Source organism: Triturus cristatus, chromosome 5_1 (assembly GCF_964204655.1).
Source record: "Triturus cristatus chromosome 5_1, aTriCri1.1, whole genome shotgun sequence".
NCBI classification, from domain to species: domain Eukaryota; kingdom Metazoa; phylum Chordata; class Amphibia; order Caudata; family Salamandridae; genus Triturus; species Triturus cristatus.
Genome location: NC_140587.1, coordinates 959352286 through 959370786, shown reverse-complemented (window position 1 = coordinate 959370786; position 18501 = coordinate 959352286). Strand labels below are relative to the sequence as shown.

At 42.5% G+C, this 18501-nt stretch overlaps 1 long non-coding RNA gene across 1 annotated transcript in view; it reads right to left on the bottom strand.

The window, feature by feature from the left end:
* Positions 1-17437, bottom strand: part of LOC146832725 (uncharacterized) — a 188356-nt gene extending 170919 nt beyond the window's left edge. The window contains exon 1 of the long non-coding RNA XR_014961324.1: positions 17351-17437. This is a non-coding gene — a long non-coding RNA (uncharacterized LOC146832725). The remainder of the gene's footprint in view (positions 1-17350) is intronic.
* Positions 17438-18501: the final 1064 nt, after the last annotated feature.

Sequence of the window (18501 nt, the reverse complement as noted above, 5' to 3'; positions counted from 1 at the left end):
GAAGTACAGAGTTATTCGTGGAGACTTATTATGGGTTCTTCGACAACACTTCAGATCGAGTAGAGTTGTTGAATGTCATTTGGTTTCTAGTGTTTGAGGTGATTATTCACTTGTTGATTTGTTTCTTTTTTCTCTATTTTTGCTTCTCTTGATTGTCTTTGGTTACACTCTTGCTTTACAATGGGTGTTTTACTACAATACCTTCTCACGTTTTGGGCACATACTACTATTTTTCAATTTTTACCATCTGTCTATTTCTTATTTTTATTCTCGGGTCGATACAGTACTATTCACCTCTTTTTCTTTGAGGCTTGCAGTAGCTTATGATTTTTTCAAAATCTCCAAATCTTTCTATATATTCTGTTTACCTTGGTGGTTCTTTATATTTGTCCACACCTTTGGAACTAATTAACTTAACTTTCTTCTATTATTATATTTTTAAACTTGATTTTCATATGAGTTTCTTTGTTAACAGCCTTGAAAAAGTCGCTTTAAGCGACGAAACTCGTGCCGGCTGTTTGGTTCTTATACCTACGTGTCAACATTTTGTCCAACTGGGCTGCTTGGTTTATATATCAACGTGTCAACAATTTGTCCAGTTCATCAACTTATGATCAGGACTATGATTTAAGGACTTTTATCTGTTTGACAAATAAAACTTTCAACTGTGGGTCTGCAGTTTTGACTTACAGACATGCAGTGCTCTGCTTCTTGATTGTTTCTATGTTGTATGCGTGGAATTTAATATCGCGCATTAAATGATATTGTGGGTGGCACGATATCTGCATTGAGCACGCTGTATAATACTGTAATCCTGTGCTGACTGTGATAAATATGACAGAGGTGCTGGCTATGTTCTGATAAACCACTGCCACCTTTCTATTTTCGAGCTCAGCAAGGTGTTTGGAACAGGAATCTGGCCAGAAAAACATAACAGTAACCATGCAGACATATTTTGGATGAGGTGAAGGTGCTGCAATCAGTATTTAGGAAGGCCCATGCACAGGGCGTTCCTGGAATTGAGTCACTATCCTTTCATAGCATGGAGACTTAAAAGGTAAAAAGAGGAGTAATTTTCTAGAATGATATCATATAATAAAATCATGTTGAATTAACTTCAGACCCTTGTACACAGGATAGACCCTGCTCAACAATGGAGCTTATATTGCAGGCTGATGCGACATGCTTGGGACAGGCACAAAAGTCAACAGGCAACCAGCAGCAGGACCAAACCGATGGAGTGCCGCTGATAATAACTACCTCGGTTTTATTAGTGTTTAATTTAAAGTGGTTAATCGACCTTCAGCTTGTATTAATGAATATTCATTCTGTATAAGCTTAAAGCGAGAGTTTGTTTTTGAAAGACAAAAAAATAAATGTCAACGACATGCTGGGAGTTTTCTGCCACTGTTTAAAGGTCATTTATTTGTTTTATTATTTGGGATCGCAAGTGTTTTCTTTGGTGGTCCCAAACTGAAAAACAAAATGTCGGAAGGTCTGCTGTAAATAGGGTGGATTGTCTGAGGTACTTTGACCAATAGACCAATGTCAGTCAGGCCAAAAGCTCCTGGTGTTGCAGGTGAAAACATAGCAGTTTCCCTTACTCTAAATTGAGCAGGTGGAACACATGTTTGGAGGACAGGGTACTCCGCCACATTTATGAAGGCATATCCTGTCCAACAAACTCTAAATCTGGCCCTATGTTGCCAGGATAAGAGATTTAGCCTTTATGGTGGAGGTAAAGGTAGACTGCAAATGTGTCCGGAGAGGGACAAGGGGCAGGAAAGCCCCTACTCAATACAGAAAAGGGGGAAGACATGCATTTTTATTTCCTCATGGAACGGGATACACTGAACCACCGTTACGATGGTACAATAGAATGGACCACCAATGAGGTATTGTGCATTTACTGGCACAATTTCACTGGTGTCTGGCACTCTAGCGTACTTTTGATGTTCTTTTCGGGGTCTGAGACCAGAGATTCTCACGATACTCGTGGTTAGAAATGGGGGTCTCTAGTTGGCAGTGGCTTGCACCCTGTCCAAGTAGGGACCCTTATTCTAGACAGGGTAAGGGGATTACACAGCCAACATAGACCCTGCTCATCCCCTTGGTAGCATGGCATGCGCAGTCAGTCTTATCTCAACGGTAATGTGTAAAGCATTTGTACAAAACACACAGTAACATAGTGAAGACACTACAAATGGACACCACAACAGTTAAAAAAAATGACCAATCTTTATCTGAATATAACAAGACCAAAACTCAATACACGCTAGCAAATATATCACTTTTAAAAGGTTTAAAACAGTTCAGACCATAGGAAACTATGGATGCGTCTCTTTTACATTTAGTACCTAGAATGGGTCAAAATCAAAGACGAAAAGAGGCGCAGGGATCATGAGGTGCCAGAAACCAAAGCAATGAGATGATTTCTTACTCGCAGAGGAGGTGATGTGTTGATTCTGTACTGTCAGAGGAGGTAATGCTTTGATTCCTTGCTTCAGTGCAGAAGAGGTGATGCTTTGATTCCTTGCTGTCAGGGGAGGTGATGTATCAATTCCATACTGCGAGGGGAGGTGATGCGTCAAACTACGGACATGTGGCCTCGGTTACTTACTGCTGGGCAACGTCGATGAAGAACTTGGTGCACAGGTGCGATGCATTGAAACTCCGGGCATGCTGGGACGATGCAGCAGCAGCTAAACAATCGATTTCTTCAGCCACACAGCGGGGCCTACTTCGGAGTCAGAGCGGGTGCTTCGGACGTTGGAGACATGGTGCTCAGGACTCTTCTTCTTTCAACCGCACGGCAGGTGCTACATTGATTCTTTGGCCGCATCGCCACAATGCAGGGATTTGTCTTCTGCACAGGAGTGCTGTATCAAGAAGAACAGTCAGTGTAGGGCGATGCATGGAATTTCTTCTCTTCTTTGCAGAAAAGCCACCTCCAAGGGCCCAGAACTGGAATTGGCACCACTTGGCAGGTCAGAACTCTCAGCAAAGGCGTTCTGACACTTGCAGTTACCCTCCTACAGCTTCTCCAGCTCTTCTTCTTGGCAGAATCTCCTCTTCGTCCAGAAGTGTTTCAAAGTTATGGTGTCACAGCTCTAGTACTTATACCAGTTTCTGTCTTTGAAGTAGGTACACTACAAAGGAAAGTCTTTGTAGTGCACAAGACCCTGCCTTTCCCTGACCTGGATCTAGAAACGCTACAGAGGTGTGGAGACAGCTTTGTGTGAGGACAGGCACAGCCCTATTTATGTGTCAGTGACAACACCTCCCACCACTCTAGCTCAGGAAGACACATCAGACTGGTGATGGGCCATCAGGATATGCAGGGCACACCTCAGATCCCTTTGAGTGACTGTCGAGAGTGAATTCACTAACAGCTCAACTGTCAGTCTAAACCAGACGTGGATTCCACAGCCAGGCAGAGGCACAGAATGGTACAGCAAGAAAATGCCCACTTTCTAAAAGTGTGGAAAAACTACCCCAGAGGTGTGTCTGGGAATGTCCAGTGCACTACAAATTATACACTCTCCAGTGTATATAGTTTTATCAAAACATGTACTACCCATTACTTGGGTCATTGACGACACAGGGGGACGAGGTAACTGAGTGTCACTAACTGAGGCTAGACTTTCATCTGATGAAGTAGTACTTGGCTTTTGCCAATTGCGTTTTTCAGCATATACTTCAGCCCATGAGTAAACCTCATCTAATTTATAGTCTATCGTATCTCGTCGAAGTTTTCTGACCTTCCGTTCGTGAATCTCTTTTGCATATATATCAAGCTTAGAATTGATATCATCTAAGGTGGTGGTCCATGTCTCAATCTCCATTCTGGAAGTTAAATTTGCTTGTAATTCCTTAATTTCTAATTCTAAACCAGATAGTACCTGTGATAATTCCTCTACAATTAATAAGATAAGGTCCAAAGAGCATTTATTTAAAATGGCGTACCATTTTTCCATGAATTTTCCATTCATTTTAAATAACATGGGTTTAATGGCAAGCCTAAGCCCCCTAGGAATGCTATAGGCTTTGTGATATTGAATTAGCGTCGTGGCATGCAGACGTTGATTTATCTCTCTGCGTATTAAGTATTTGAGTTGACGAATTTGTTGCTGAATAGGGCCTGAGGTTGCATCAAAAGTCCTGACCTCTTTAATGAGTCCATAAATGTCTGTCGCTTCTGCGGCTGAATAGACTTTTGTCTGTGCTCGATTCTCAGTGAGATGAAGAATGTCCTCAAACGACATGATTAATCAAAAAGCTCAAGTTGATATATACACAATTTATTTCGTTCACTTGGACTGTTGGTATACTGAACATTGGATTCCATTTTTATGTTTCATGGTACACTTTTTGGATTAAGAGACTTGATGAAGTGCAAATGTTATATGATAAGTACATGTGTTGATAAAACTATATACACTGGCGAGTGTATAATTTGTAGTGCACTGGACATTCCCAGACACACCACTGGGGTAGTTTTTCCACATTATTTGAATCAGGTGGCCTGCAGAGCCCCTTCTCTGGTGCACACATATGTGTTGATATTTTGTATAGATTTGGTTTTGTTGAAAACATTGTTTAATGTCATTAATTGAGTGCATCACAGCTGTGTTTTTTCACTTTCTAAAAGTGGCATTTTCAAACACTCAGTTTCAAAACCAACTTCATTAAAAGATGTATTTTTAAATTGTGAGTTCAGGGACCCCAAACTCCAATTCTCTGTCAGTTCCCAAATGGAATTTACACATGTAAGATGTTATGAGGCGGCTCCAATGATAACCTATGGGAAAGATTGTCCCTGCAGTAGTGAAACATAAATTAGCAGTATTTCACTATCAGGACATGTAAAGCACACTAGTACATGTCCTAACTTTCACGGACACTGCACCCCGCCAATGGGGCTACATTGGGCCTCCCCTAGGAGTTCCTTACATGTAGTAAAAGGGAACATTTGTGCCTGACAAGTGGGTGCACTTGCCAGGACAACTGCTCACACAGATACTGCAGTGGCAGGTCTGAGACATAGTTGCAGGGCTACTTATGTGGGTAGCCTAACCAGTGCTGCAGGCCCACTAGTAGCATTTGAATTACAGACCCTGGGCACACACAGTGAACTTTACTAGGGTCTTACCAGTAAACCAAATATGCCAATCATGGATAACCAATCACAATCACAATTTACGCAGGGAGAACTTGCTGTTTAGCACTGTTCAGCAGTGGTAAAGTGCCCAGAGTTCTAAAACTAGCAAAAACAAAATGCAGCACATAGTCAAAAGCAGGAGGTCAGAATAAAAAAAAAACAGGGGAAAAACACAGCAGAGATGCCAGGTCTAACACATATCCCCCCCAGCTGAAAGTGGGGAGAGCTACCAAACTTTATGGGAGTTCTCATCACTAAGGCTGAAAAAACTGGACAGACCATCTGCACTGGTGTGTTCTGTCCCAGGTTGGTGTTCCACCGTAAAGTCCATTCCCTTTAGGGAGATGGACCACCTCAACAGTTTTGGGATCTCATTCCTTATCTGCATTAACCATCTGTGGTCTGTCTGAACCCGAAAGTGAGTCCCAAACAAGTAGTGTCTTAGCTTCTTCAGCACCCAGATCACAGCAAAACTTCCCTTTCAATTTCACTTCACCTCTGTTCCCCGGGAAGGTGCCTCCTACTAATGAAAGCTACGGGTTTATCTAGGCCCTCTTTGTTTAGCTGTGAAAAGCACTGCTCCCATGCCATGCTTGGAGGCATCAGTCTGCACCACAAAATCCTTGGAGAAGTCAGGAGCCTTGAAGCACAGGCACCGTGCACATGGCCTCCTCCAGGGCATCAAAAGTGAACTGGCATGCCTCAGGCCAGATCATTGACATGGCTGCTTCCGTGAAGTCAGCTCAATCAAGGGGGCAACAATGATGCCCTACCGCTTGCCAAAACTGCGGTAGTACCTGGAGAGACCTAAGAAGGCTCAGACCTCAGTCTGGGTCTTGGGGGGTGCCCAAGCCAGAATGGTGTCAATCTTGGGTTGTGCAGCACATAGTAGTCTACAGTAATCTTGCACACAATTTCTTGGGAGTACTGGAGCTTCCCTGCCTTCAACCCTATAGGATCATGACATCAGGTGGCGCCATGGACCTGCCATGTGAGCTGAAGTGAAGCATTGCACTCATTGCTGAAAGTAGGCTCCTGACTCTGTCATGACCGTTGTGCATACATCTATGGTGTCAGCATACCGTTCTTAAACAAAATCAATAGTGCGACAAGACCTTTTTATCTGTGTCCCAAGAATTTGGGCCAATCGGCCCACCTGCTTAAAGTTCTGTTTATGTGCATATACCCATGGCCTTGGACTAAAATCTCTTATGCATGATAAGCATTTGTGTGTGAATATGCAGAACGAGTGTGTTACATGCATGGTGTGTCTATGCGCCAGAGTAATGCAGGCTAGGGGAATCAATTTGTGATATCTCTGGTCTTACCTAGCTCAAGATGGAGGGTAAGATGTGTTCCAAGACAGTAGAAGCTTATTACCTGCATTCCTGTAGCAGGAGGAAAGAGAACCAGGCACTGAAGTTAGCAGAGTGGAGACAGGACTGCCTTTAGAAATTCAATGAGTCATTCTGGTTAGAAAGGAGCTGCTGACTAGGCTTCCTGAGCAATGCTATTTGGTAGATAGTAGAAATTAAGGGTTGAACTTCAGGGTGTTGTGAAAGGTGAGTAAGTCTCTAGGAAAGGTCTGCCCTTTTGTCAGGCCCTTATTACTCCTTTAGTTGGGCTGATAACATTCAAGTGCAGAAACCTCACTCCTCTTTGCGACTCTGTTATGGATGCTCCAGGATGGAGACAGCCTTAGTGCCACCTACTGAGCGAATCATCACTCTGCACAAAGGGTCTGTGTCCTTCATGATCAAGGAACAGAATGTTCTACAGAACACTCAAATGAGTATTCAAATGGCTGCTGTGCAACCAGGTTGGGCCTCTGCCACACATTCAGTCTCCCAGAGGTGAGGACACTTGTCTGCCTGTTGAACTGCAGGAGGAAGGTCTGTCTAGGAAGAGTGATGCGCAGTGCGTCCATGGTGGCTGTGGAACATCCAGGAAGAGCGAACTAGGGAGGACCTTGGTGTCTGTGGATTCCCCATGCCAGCCTCACATCTTGGTTTGGTATCACACTGTGGAAGACATGGCTTGGCACTTCGGGCTGGACTGTTCCCATGAGGCACAGGGTCAGACTGATTTGCATATGGCCATTTCTGAACTGGGATGGCGGAGCGAGCTAAAGAATGATGATGGGTTAAACCCAGATTAGTTGACTGGGGGTGAGTGCTTGCAATGTTCAACACTCCGTCCATCATCCCCTTTGGTTTTGCTTTGTTCGCCCTAACTTGGCAGGGTATGCCCAGACGTGGGTCCCTTGCTCACTTTGCCACTGGATTCAAGATAGCCTGGCTGATGAGGGTTATGAACCCGAAACCGGTCCCAGGATGCTTGTTTCCGGTCCAGGGAAGACATGGCTTGGCAGTTCGGGCTGGACTGTTCCCATGAGGCACAGGGTCAGACTGATTTGCATATGGCCATTTCTGAACTGGGGTGGCGGAGTGAGCTAAAGAATGGTGATGGATTAAACCCAGATCAGTTGACTGGGGGTGAGTGCTTGCAATGTTCAACACTCCGTCCATCATCCCCTTTGGTTTTCCTTGTCAGACGAGTCAGGGCTTCAACTACATGCCTGCCATCACCCAGTGGGGCTGCAACTGTGTGGTTACTGCAGTCCTGGAAGAGGGCTACAGAAATATATTATACAATGCCCTGTAAAGGGCAACAATTTCATGCTTGCTGCAGTCCTGGATAAGAATTTTGATTACCTGTTTGCATTAGGCTTTGACGAGGGTTACATCAGAGTGACCGACGTCAGCCCAAATGACGGCTACAACTGGGCAGTTGCCATTGGCCAACACATGGCTGTACAATCCGTTCAGACTCTTTCCACCCTGTCTGTGAGCCTTATCAGTTTTGGCCTAGGCAGGGCTGCATCACTGAATATACAGAAAACAGCAACATTTACAACCACACCAGGCCTGGTCACACACCATCTTCCATCAAAGCTGGGCAGGTGTGCTCTCTGATCTGATTGACACTGCGAGTCCTGGGCTTGGATTCTCCAACAGGACTCAGGGTCGGATTGGTAACGCGGGCACTCGGGAAATGGCCGAAGGGCCGGTAGCAGAGTTCTAGCTGTGGGCTAATTTTTTGGGCAGCCTAGGGGCTGTCTGTGCTGTTAGGATGATGCCAGCGGACCAGTGGGTTCCTGAGTGGCCTTTCTAGAGGCAGATGGGCAGAGGTATTACTCCCTTTTCCTCGCGGGGCTGGCCCATTAATGTATGCTGATTGAGCGGGGGCAGGGGGCCTGAGCAGAAGTGGTCTCACTTGCCTTCATGTGTGGCTCAGCAGTGTGAACTAATCTGTGCATTTTTTTTTATCTAAGTGAAGTTAATAAAACATGCCCCGCACCCCCTTTCTTCTCATAAAACTTCGCTGAAGCAGTGTTTTGCGGAAAGGCAATATGCAAATGTGGGCCACTTTTTTTTGGTGTGCCCGGATGATTTTTGATCCCAACCCAACCCTGACAGGACTTGCTGGTTTAACATGACCCTGACCAGGTGCGCATGAGGTTCACCCCCAGTGCAAAGATGCTATGAATGACTCATAAAGTCAATTGGAGAGGTAAGACCACAATAAAATGAGCGTATTTATCTATGGGCACATTAAAAATTCACTTGAGCCTGATTCATGCCACTCGTGAACTCACCAGAAAATTCACCCACAGCTAGGAGACCAAGCGCCTACAGGGGAATCGCTCTTAAAGACACTATTATCATCTTTGAAAATTGTGCAGTATTTAGTGCAATAGTGCAACTGTGTTTCAAGTACTTTCTTGTAAAGGCAAACACTGGGCAGCCTACAGAGGAATCGCTCTTAAAGACACTATTATCATCTTTGAAAGTTGTGCAGTATTTAGTGCAATAGTGCAACTGTGTTTCAAGTACTTTCTTGTAAAGGCAAACACTGGGCAGCCATTAAAATTATTGTTGCTGTTGCTTGATGGTTGATGGCTGAGTGCTGAGAAGCCTTTGACTGGTCGACCTCACTACCCTGAGAGGAAAGTGCAAAAAGGGTTCTATTCGGCCCAGTTTGCAGAGTGATAGTAGGACAGTCCCCAGGCCATCAGTGGCAAACAACCTTAACCCCTACAAGGGGGTAAAGTAGCAACTGACGCCGCATAGCCTCCCGAACGGGGTCTGAACACACTTTACGGTCTTAAAAATTATAGGCCCCTATGTGTGTAGACACTCACATTTATGAGGGTAAAAAGCAATGATAGTATTCCTTGTCCTGTAAACTTTGCTTCTGATAACAAATGTTTCAACTAAGGATAGGATGGATGCATAGTCAATTTAACCACCGTAAATCAGAGCAAAGAGCCGCATATTTATATATTGAGGTCAAGAAACATCAGCAAATTCAAATCAGAACAAGAGCTACTTCAAAACAGCAACTACAATACACAATATCTGAGCATTTCCTCACCCATCTTACCACACAGTTTTGAATCACTGGAACGGCATGGTAAAAGTATTGGTCAGAGATTGGTCTGTCTGATTGGTTTGGTACTGAAAGAGAGTTGCACCCCATTCACATCACATAATGTTGTGACTGGAGGTTTCTCCAGATGTAGGCAGAGCTGTCTCTCAGGGCTTTGTGTTGCTGTACGTACGCCTTCCCCAGCGGGTATGTTGAATCTTGAGATCTGCTGTTTCGACCAGTGCTTTAAATGGGCCGGTACTCACCGGTACTGAGTACCGGCACTTCTAAATTTTCGGCGCTTAAGTACCGGAACTTCTCTTTGTCCAAAGAGAGTACCGGTACTCATGGGGATGTGAGCCAAGTTCAGTGAAATTGGCATTTTCAAAAAGAAATGCAACACAGCTGACAAAGAGTGGGTCCGATTACGTGAAAACACTGTGATTGAGTGCTAATCTCGCCTTACAATGTGCTAAATGAGACGCCTTTAGAAGGCATTCATGTAGAGCTGGCAGGACGTTTGGGAGGGGGCCGGCTCACACTGTGATTTGCAACCCCCGTGAATCCTCGTTCTGCTATGTCACAGGTTAGCACATTAATTGCCTGCAAAATGCAGCCTGGGTCGCAAATAATTTCAAGTGCAGTTTGCACACGCTACTTTTCACCATGGTCTCTAGATATTGGGCCCTTCATTTCTGCAAACACCACCAAAGAAGACAGCAGATATAGAGTCCATTGGCAGGTAGTACTAATGAGAAATTACAAGTGTGATAGGAGGCTGAACTCTTTATTGAAATCCGAGGAAAGTGAATATCCTCCTGAGGAGACTCGGGAGGTGGAAGTAGAACTAAACTACCGATGACCTCATTAGAAGTGGGCCCTTAACTCCAGTGGCCCCTGTAATGACCAAGGCGCGGAAATTGACCTCCGCCTTTTTCATCAAAGTCAGTGATAAATACATCCAACTTAGCTCACAAACCTATCCTTGACACCTCAGGCCGACTCAAGACCGTTACCAGTTCAACATAAGGCCAGTGCTGCATTACAGGATGTCACTCTTTTTACTGGTTGATTTCAGGTGTTTCTGGTCCTTAAGTCTTCAACTGCACAATGACGTGGGCCTATCATGTAAAAGCCGACGTCAGGTTATTGTTCGAATTTCTAAATGATTTGTGTGTCATCTGCATAGTTTAACTAATAAGGCCTTATGGCAAAATAAATGTGGCATGAGGGTCAGTAGCAGACCCTTGAAGGACAGAATAGGGCGCAGGTAGGAGAGGTAAGGGGAAAGAGGTGATTTGGCCATGCTCTGAAATTAGTGTAGTAATGAGCCTTGTCTTATATGCCATGCTTCAAAAGATGCTGGAGGAGAGTTGGATGATGAAAGCCAGTATAAAAGGTTAGTGTACTAAACTCTTTCCTTAAATCTGTTGAGACCTTTAGGTCTTAATTTGGAGCCCTGGTAAGGCAATGTCAACCATTCATCCTTCAGAGGTCTAGAAATTTAAAGTATCATTAATGTATCACTATATACAAAACAAGCTATTCATATTATTGTTATGCTGGGCTCTCATGGAGTGCCAGTGTCCTACCCAGATTTGAAACCTGGTCATTCACTGCTGTGACAAAAAACGTAGCAAACATTGTTTCCAACTGTTACTGTGTGATGTGGGGCTTGCTTCCCTGTGTTGCCCCGCCCACCTAAATCTGCTGAGACCCCAGTGAAGCAGAGGAATTATGGCTCCTGGACTCCCCTGCTTCTCCATCTCTGCAGTGCCTGCTGCATGTTCCATCTGCCACATTGCCTGGCAGCCATTAGTCTCTGCTGACCCATTCTGCCAGGGATTGTATAGCTGCATTGACACTTTGACAGCCTGGGACCGCCTTTCAACAGAGCACCAACTTCCTCCGCCATGAAGAGCAGGGACCGCTGCTACAGCTGGGTTGCGGACCAGTGCTTTAAATGGGCCGGTACTGAGTACTGGCACTTCTAAATTTTCGGTGCTTAAGTACCGGAACTTCTTTGTCCAAAGAGAGTACCGGTACTCATGGGGATGTCAGCCAAGCTCGGTGAAATTGGCATTTTCAAAAAGAAGCGCAACACAGCTGACAACAAGTGGATCTGTTTACGTGAAACACTCTGATCCAGTGCTAATCTCACCTTACAATGTGCTAATAGAGATGCCTTCAGAAGGCATTCATTCAGAGCTGGCAGAAAATTTGGGAGGCGGCCGACTCACACTGTGATTACTGACAGTGTCCACTTAGGCTCTGTTGCGTCCATAGAACTGTACGTGTGTGAGCAGGGCCTTCTAACACATATTTAGTTACTCTCTGGAAATCGAAGAGAAGGCTTCCTGCTGGCAAAGCAGAGTACAGCAGCACTTGTTTGCAACCAGACTGAGGAGGAAGGTGGCGATAGTGATGCTGTAGCACAGCAGGTGGGAATCAAGGTTTAGTAATGTGGGCAGCAACGAATGTAGGAGTTTCTAAAATACATGTACTGAATGCCCTCCTGCGTGCATGAATGCTTAAATGGGTGCCCCTGACCGGATTCCTTTGCGCTGCCCATAGCTCCGCCCCATAGCCCCACCCAAAACCCCGCCCCCTAGTCCACATCTCAATTTGGTGAGTACCTGCACTTATTTTTTTCCATTTAAAGCACTGGTTTCGACTCTAGCAGGGGCAGCTAGTCTCAACGAGAGCTACTCTTGATCTTCATGACCAGGCAGCCCTGAAAGCACTTAAGCACTTTTAAAGGCCTGTACGCTGCTCAGGAAGAGGAAACCTAGGAAGTCTCCATCCTCCTCAGCTCAAAAATGACACTGACAAAGACTGCCAAGTTGTTAAACATCTTGTCAATTTTCTACCACCTGAAAAAAGACCATCATGAATCCTGATTATCGTTAAGATCACCATATTTTGGAATGAAATATTGACCAAAATAAATGTAAATATAAGAGCCTGTGAATGTTCAACTTATACATGCCAGTGGCCACTCTCCACTAGGGATGGAAACTCTAGTAGGAGCCATTAGATAGCATTCCCTGGCATGGCAAACTACTACCAGGTATAGAGCTGGGCATGAGCATTTTGTCAGCACAGGGATTTGACATTTGGGGCGAGAGCAGTAAATTAAAAAGCCTGCAGAGTCACCAAAGGTGTAGGTGTTTCTAGGCATTTTACCTGTTTTTCGGACACTGTAGCTCATGCCCACTGCCAGATGACACATGGGGATAGGAATCTGGTTTACGAATATCCGCGGCCCAGTCCTCCACAACTTCCCTGAGGATAGAATGAGGGGATTACTTCCTCGTTTTAGACCCACAAGTCCAGCACTATTTGCCCACAGCCATGCTCTTCGGTTCTCCCAGACCACGGAGATGACTCAGATTAGGGTAGCTGCCGGATTAGCCATTCAGCCACCCTGGCATTTTCCCAGTGGGTTGCAAACATGAAAGCTGATATCAGAGCTAGACGTGCTGCCATAGCCCAACCATTAAAGCTCCCGTGGCCCCACTGTACTTGATGAGAAATTCTGCATGCACCTCACTGCCATGAAAGGGATATTCCTGTGGATTTTCCCCTGTAAGTATTGCCTGCACCCACACCCATCTCCCTTCCCAGTAAAGGAGTGAGGTACACTGCATCTGTCCTTAAGAGTGGTGGCTGAATATTCAGTTCTTGTAGTGAGTAAACACCAGGTATGATTCATAAGTGAGATCAGGTAAAATAAACATTACAAAGTTACCAAAGCACAACAAATCTTCCACGGTTACGGTGGGGCACAATTAATAAGCATAATGTAAGCAAAATTGTCACAAACCCTGATCTAAGAAAGAAACAAGATATAAAGAGAAAAGTGGTCTTTTTCAGTGTAAGGGTCGTGCTCCAGAATGCAAACATTTGCCTCAAGCGCTGAAAATTACTGCACAAATCCTGCGACTATCCAGAGTAATCCAGACCATCCAGTTTTCAATGTCGACCAACGCAAATACTGACTGCAGACTATCAACCAGAACTATATCCAGAAGCTAAGTTTAGATTGACTATTCTTAACTCCTCATCCTCATAACGTAAATAAATGTGGCCTTAAGAATAGTAAGCCTAAACCTCCCTATATACACTTGCCCGACGATATAGTGGGTCATTATTGTGGAGCCAATATTTTTCTAGGAAAATATTTGGGAACTCGACATTCTGACATACAACGCCATAAAGATGGGCCCATGTGAGTGTTTAGCTGTTTTGTATTAATAACAAATCCTGCTTTTACACAATGATTTTGCTTAATTTAGGAAGATGGCTGATGTCAGAAGTGAAAGATGGTGTTAGCACCGGTGTCACAGGAGGAAAGAGGGCGTGTGGCCACTGACGTCACAAGAGGTAGGCATGAGAATGCCCTGGTGTTGGGTGCGGGATCGGTGGGGTTGGGAATAGGATTATAGATGGTGGATAATTTAATACGCCGTTAATTTGGGAATTTAGGTGAAGTAGTTGATTACAACAAGGATGAAAAGTAGATAAATACATTTAAAGAACTTGAAAGTGCAATGATAATCAATTAAAGTTTAAATGTCATATAAACTCTCACATAATCTCTTAATACCTGATATTAAACTGAGGAAATTGTATATTTTTAAAGGTACTTCATTTTCCCTTCAATGCGATGTTACGCAGTCTACGCACATTGCGTTGCGAGCCAACCGCTCTTGAATCTGTTATTGGGCGGGGAATGCAAAGATCAGACCATGCTTATATTTACACACTATGAACGCAGCATAGAAAACTGGTTTAAACAGATACAATTGTGTATTTATTTCAATTTTGTATTTATTTGTTTTCATGGGCTCTGTGTGAAACTACAATGAGTAATGGGAAGTAGGTAATTAGATTCAGGAACATCTGTGAACTCAAACATGTGGCTGGTGTATGTAATTTATTCCCAGACTGGGTCTGAAATTCTGTCATGAATATGATCTTCCATTGCAGTTTCCCAGTAAGTGTTCTCTGCATCCACATACCTGTCCCTTTCCAGTTAAGGAGTGAAGTACACTGTGTCTGTCCTTAAGAGTGATGATTTAATATTCAGTTCTTGCAATGTGTAAGCACCAGTTATGATTCATTAGGGATACCAAGTAAAAAACATTTCAAACTTGACCAAACCAGAAAAAACAACATATTTTACATTGAGGAGGGAGAACAAAAATTGGATATGAAGAGAAAACTGGTATTTTTCATTGTATGGGTTGTTCCCCAGAATGCACAAATCTAATTTGCCGTGAGTGCTGAAAAGTCATGCAGAAATCCTGTAACTATCCAGACTAATCCAGATATGAAGCTCTCCGTGTCCACCTGCAAAAATATTAACTCCAGAATATCCACCCTAATTATACTGAGAAGGTAGGTATAGATATTCTATTTTTAATTCCACATCTACGTAACATAGATACATATGTATTCAGTCAAAATATGGAGTTGGAAATGTTCACTTACACTAATATCGAGTTTTAAATATTGTGACACAGGAATATCGATAGCAACAATATCGTGGTCAAGAATATCGACTTTGAGGTAAGAAATACCGCTTTTAAAAATATAGAAGTCATTAATCTTGTTTGCAAAAATATAGTTGTTTAAAATATCGTTTTTTTTAATTAGTGTTATGTATTTTAGTATACATTTTAAATGTATGTGATGTATTTTTTGTATAAGTATTATTTATGTTTTTTAATATATGTATTACATTTTTAGTAGTTATAAATTTTATTGTAATTGCATTTTGCTTTTTTCAGTTCCGTAGCGGGTTGTGGGTTTATTGGGGGAAAGGGTGGGAAGTAATGTAATTATAATAAACTAATGAATATATTTATTTATTAATATTTTTTAATTGAGATTTTATGTTAATTGTGTTTTTTTTTTATTCTTTCAGTACATTTTAGGTGCAGGTTGTGGGGTTTATAGGGGTAAAGGGTGAGAAGTAATTTATTTTTAATTAATTAATAATTAGTAGTTAATTAATATTAATTAATTAAAAACTAATTATGGTAATTGTGAAATTACATTTAGGTGCAGGTTGTGGGGTTTTTAGGGGTAAAGGGTGGTAAGTAATTTATTTTTAATTAATAATTAGCTGTTAACATGGATTAATTAATTGACAATTAATTATGGTAATTGTGTAATTGATTTTAGGTGTGGGTTGTCCACTATCCAACACTTTCCCTACTGTTGCACTAACTGGAGTGGGAATAGTCATTTTTACCCCTTCGCTATCCAACACTTTCCCTACTGTTGCACTCATTGGAGTGGGAATGGTCATTTTTACCCCTCCGCTATACAACACTTTCCCTTCTGTTGCACTGACTGGAGTGGGAATAGAAAATTTTATCCCGCCACTATCCAACACTTTCCTTACTGTTGTACTAACTGGAGTGGGAATAGTAATTTTTACCCGTTCGCTATCCAACACTTTCCCTACTGTTGCACTCATTGGAGTGGGAATAGTCATTTTTACCCCTCCGCTATACAACACTTTCCCTACTCTTGCACTCACTGGAGTGGGAAATTTAAGTTTAAAGATTTTTAAATAGTTTAGTGTATTAATTGATAATAGAATGTTTTTAAATAGATTTTATGTTATTGGTATATGTATATATATTTTGAAAATTTTGCGAGGATTCGTCGACCGGCGCCAAAGTTATTCCAAATAGAATGTTGCGGATTTCCTATGGAAACAGGGTCCTAACTATAACTATCTGCTGGCGACCGCCAGTAGATAATGTATTTATTTGTTAAATATTTATATAATTTAAAATTATAAAATACATTAAAATTATTAGTTTAATTGTTTTAAAGTAAATATCTATGTATATATACATATATATATTTATTATTATATATGTGTGTTTAATTTTAAAATAGGTTTATTTGCTATAATTTTTAAAATGTATATTAAATCTAATTTATTTATTTTTAATTAATGTTATTCTTTAATAAATGTAATACTTATTAATTTATTTTATATATTTATAAAACACAATATTTTGTACAACTATATTTATGACATCGATATTTTTTTCTATATTTTTGTCCTTACTATTATAAGTATAGGATGTAGATATTTTTGACATCGATATTTGGTCACGATATTTTTGTATGGGGATATTTTGGGTGTCGATATTTTGTCAGTGTACCAGATAAAAGTGGCTTTAATAACAGTAATCCTATACTTACCTATATATTAACTTACCTTGAGGATATAGTGGTAATCAATAATGTGCAGCCAATATTTTTGCAGGTATATATTTTTCAATTCGACAGTCTGACATACAGCCCCACAGAGAGGGGACCATGTGAGTGTTTACCTGTTTTTTCTGTTTTGTATCAATAACAAAACCTGCCGTTACACAATGATTTTACATAATTTAGTAAGCACTGATGTCACAGGAGGCAAGCAGGGTGTGGCCAATGATGTCACAAGTGGTAGTAAGCATGAGTAGTATGCTCTGGTGTTGAGCTGAGGCATAGCAAGGCCTCAAAATAGGAATATTGGTCGCAGATAATTTAATATAGTCAAAAATTCAGGAATTTAGGTGAAGTAGCTGGTTACAATGAGGATGAAAAGTAGTTTAATACATTTAAAGAACTTCAAGGCGCAAGGATAACCAAATGCAGTTGAAATGTCAAGAAAGCTCTCACATAATCTCTTAAGTGCTGATATTAGAGCTGAGGAAATAGTGCACTTTAAAAGGTACTTACTTTTTCCTTTGATGCGATGTTACGCAGTCTGCGCGCATTGCATTGTGAGACAATTGCTTTTGATTCTGCTGCTGGGTGGGCGATGCGGAAGTCCTGAAAAGATCAACACATAACTATGGTTTACACACTATGAATACAACATAGAAAACTGGTCTTAACGGAAACAATTTTAAATGTATTCATTTTAAATTGCGCTACTACAATTGTCCTTTGAGCATGGTATGCGGATACGCAGAGTAAGGAACATCTGTGATCTCCAACATGTTAGGGGTGTATGTAATTTGATCCCAAACTGGGTCTGAAATTCCGAATGCACCTCACTACCATGGAGGTAGTGAGGTGCATTCAGAATTCAAATGGAAACTCAAATTACTTTCATATTTTCACTTTACTAGTTCACCACTAATCCATTATGGGTTCCGGGGTAGCGTGCTACTCGCCGAAAAAGTGCTTCGATGCCGTGTCAAGGGTAGTAAGCGCTATATAAATGCAATTACAATACAATTAAAATACCATTTATTTGCTGGGCGTGGCACTGGGCGAGATGCAACCCAGAAAGGCCCCGGGACCTAATGGCTTCCTATGTGAATTTAAAAAAAAATATTTTTTACAGCTGGGGCCCCACTTTTGCAGAGTGGTGGAGGAGGCCGGGGAGCAGGGTCGTCTGCCTCGCAATTGGAGACACGTGGAGATTGTGGTGTTCCACAAGCCCGGTAGACCCCCAGATCAGCATGCGTCGTACCGCCCTATATCTCTTCTTAATGTGGAGGCCAAGATTCTGGCTAAGGCGCTGGCCAATCGCCTCCGTTCCCATATTACATCATTGGTTCATCTCGATCAGGCCGGGTTTATGCCCCTGCGGTCGACCCGCCACAATAATCGGCGCGCACATATTGCCATGGCAACTGTTTAGGGGCTAGGGGAATGGGCTGCACTACTCCTTGCGGACATGGATAGGGCATTTGATTCCCTTAGTTGGGTATACCTATTTGCACTCCTCTGTAGATTGAATTTTGGACCACGCTTCTTGTCATACCTGACCTTACTCTATACAGACCTGACTGAGTCCGTGCAGGTGGCGGGCTCTATCTCCTCCACGTTCTCTATCGGACGGGGCACCAGGCAGGGCTGCCCACTGTCTCCCTACCTAT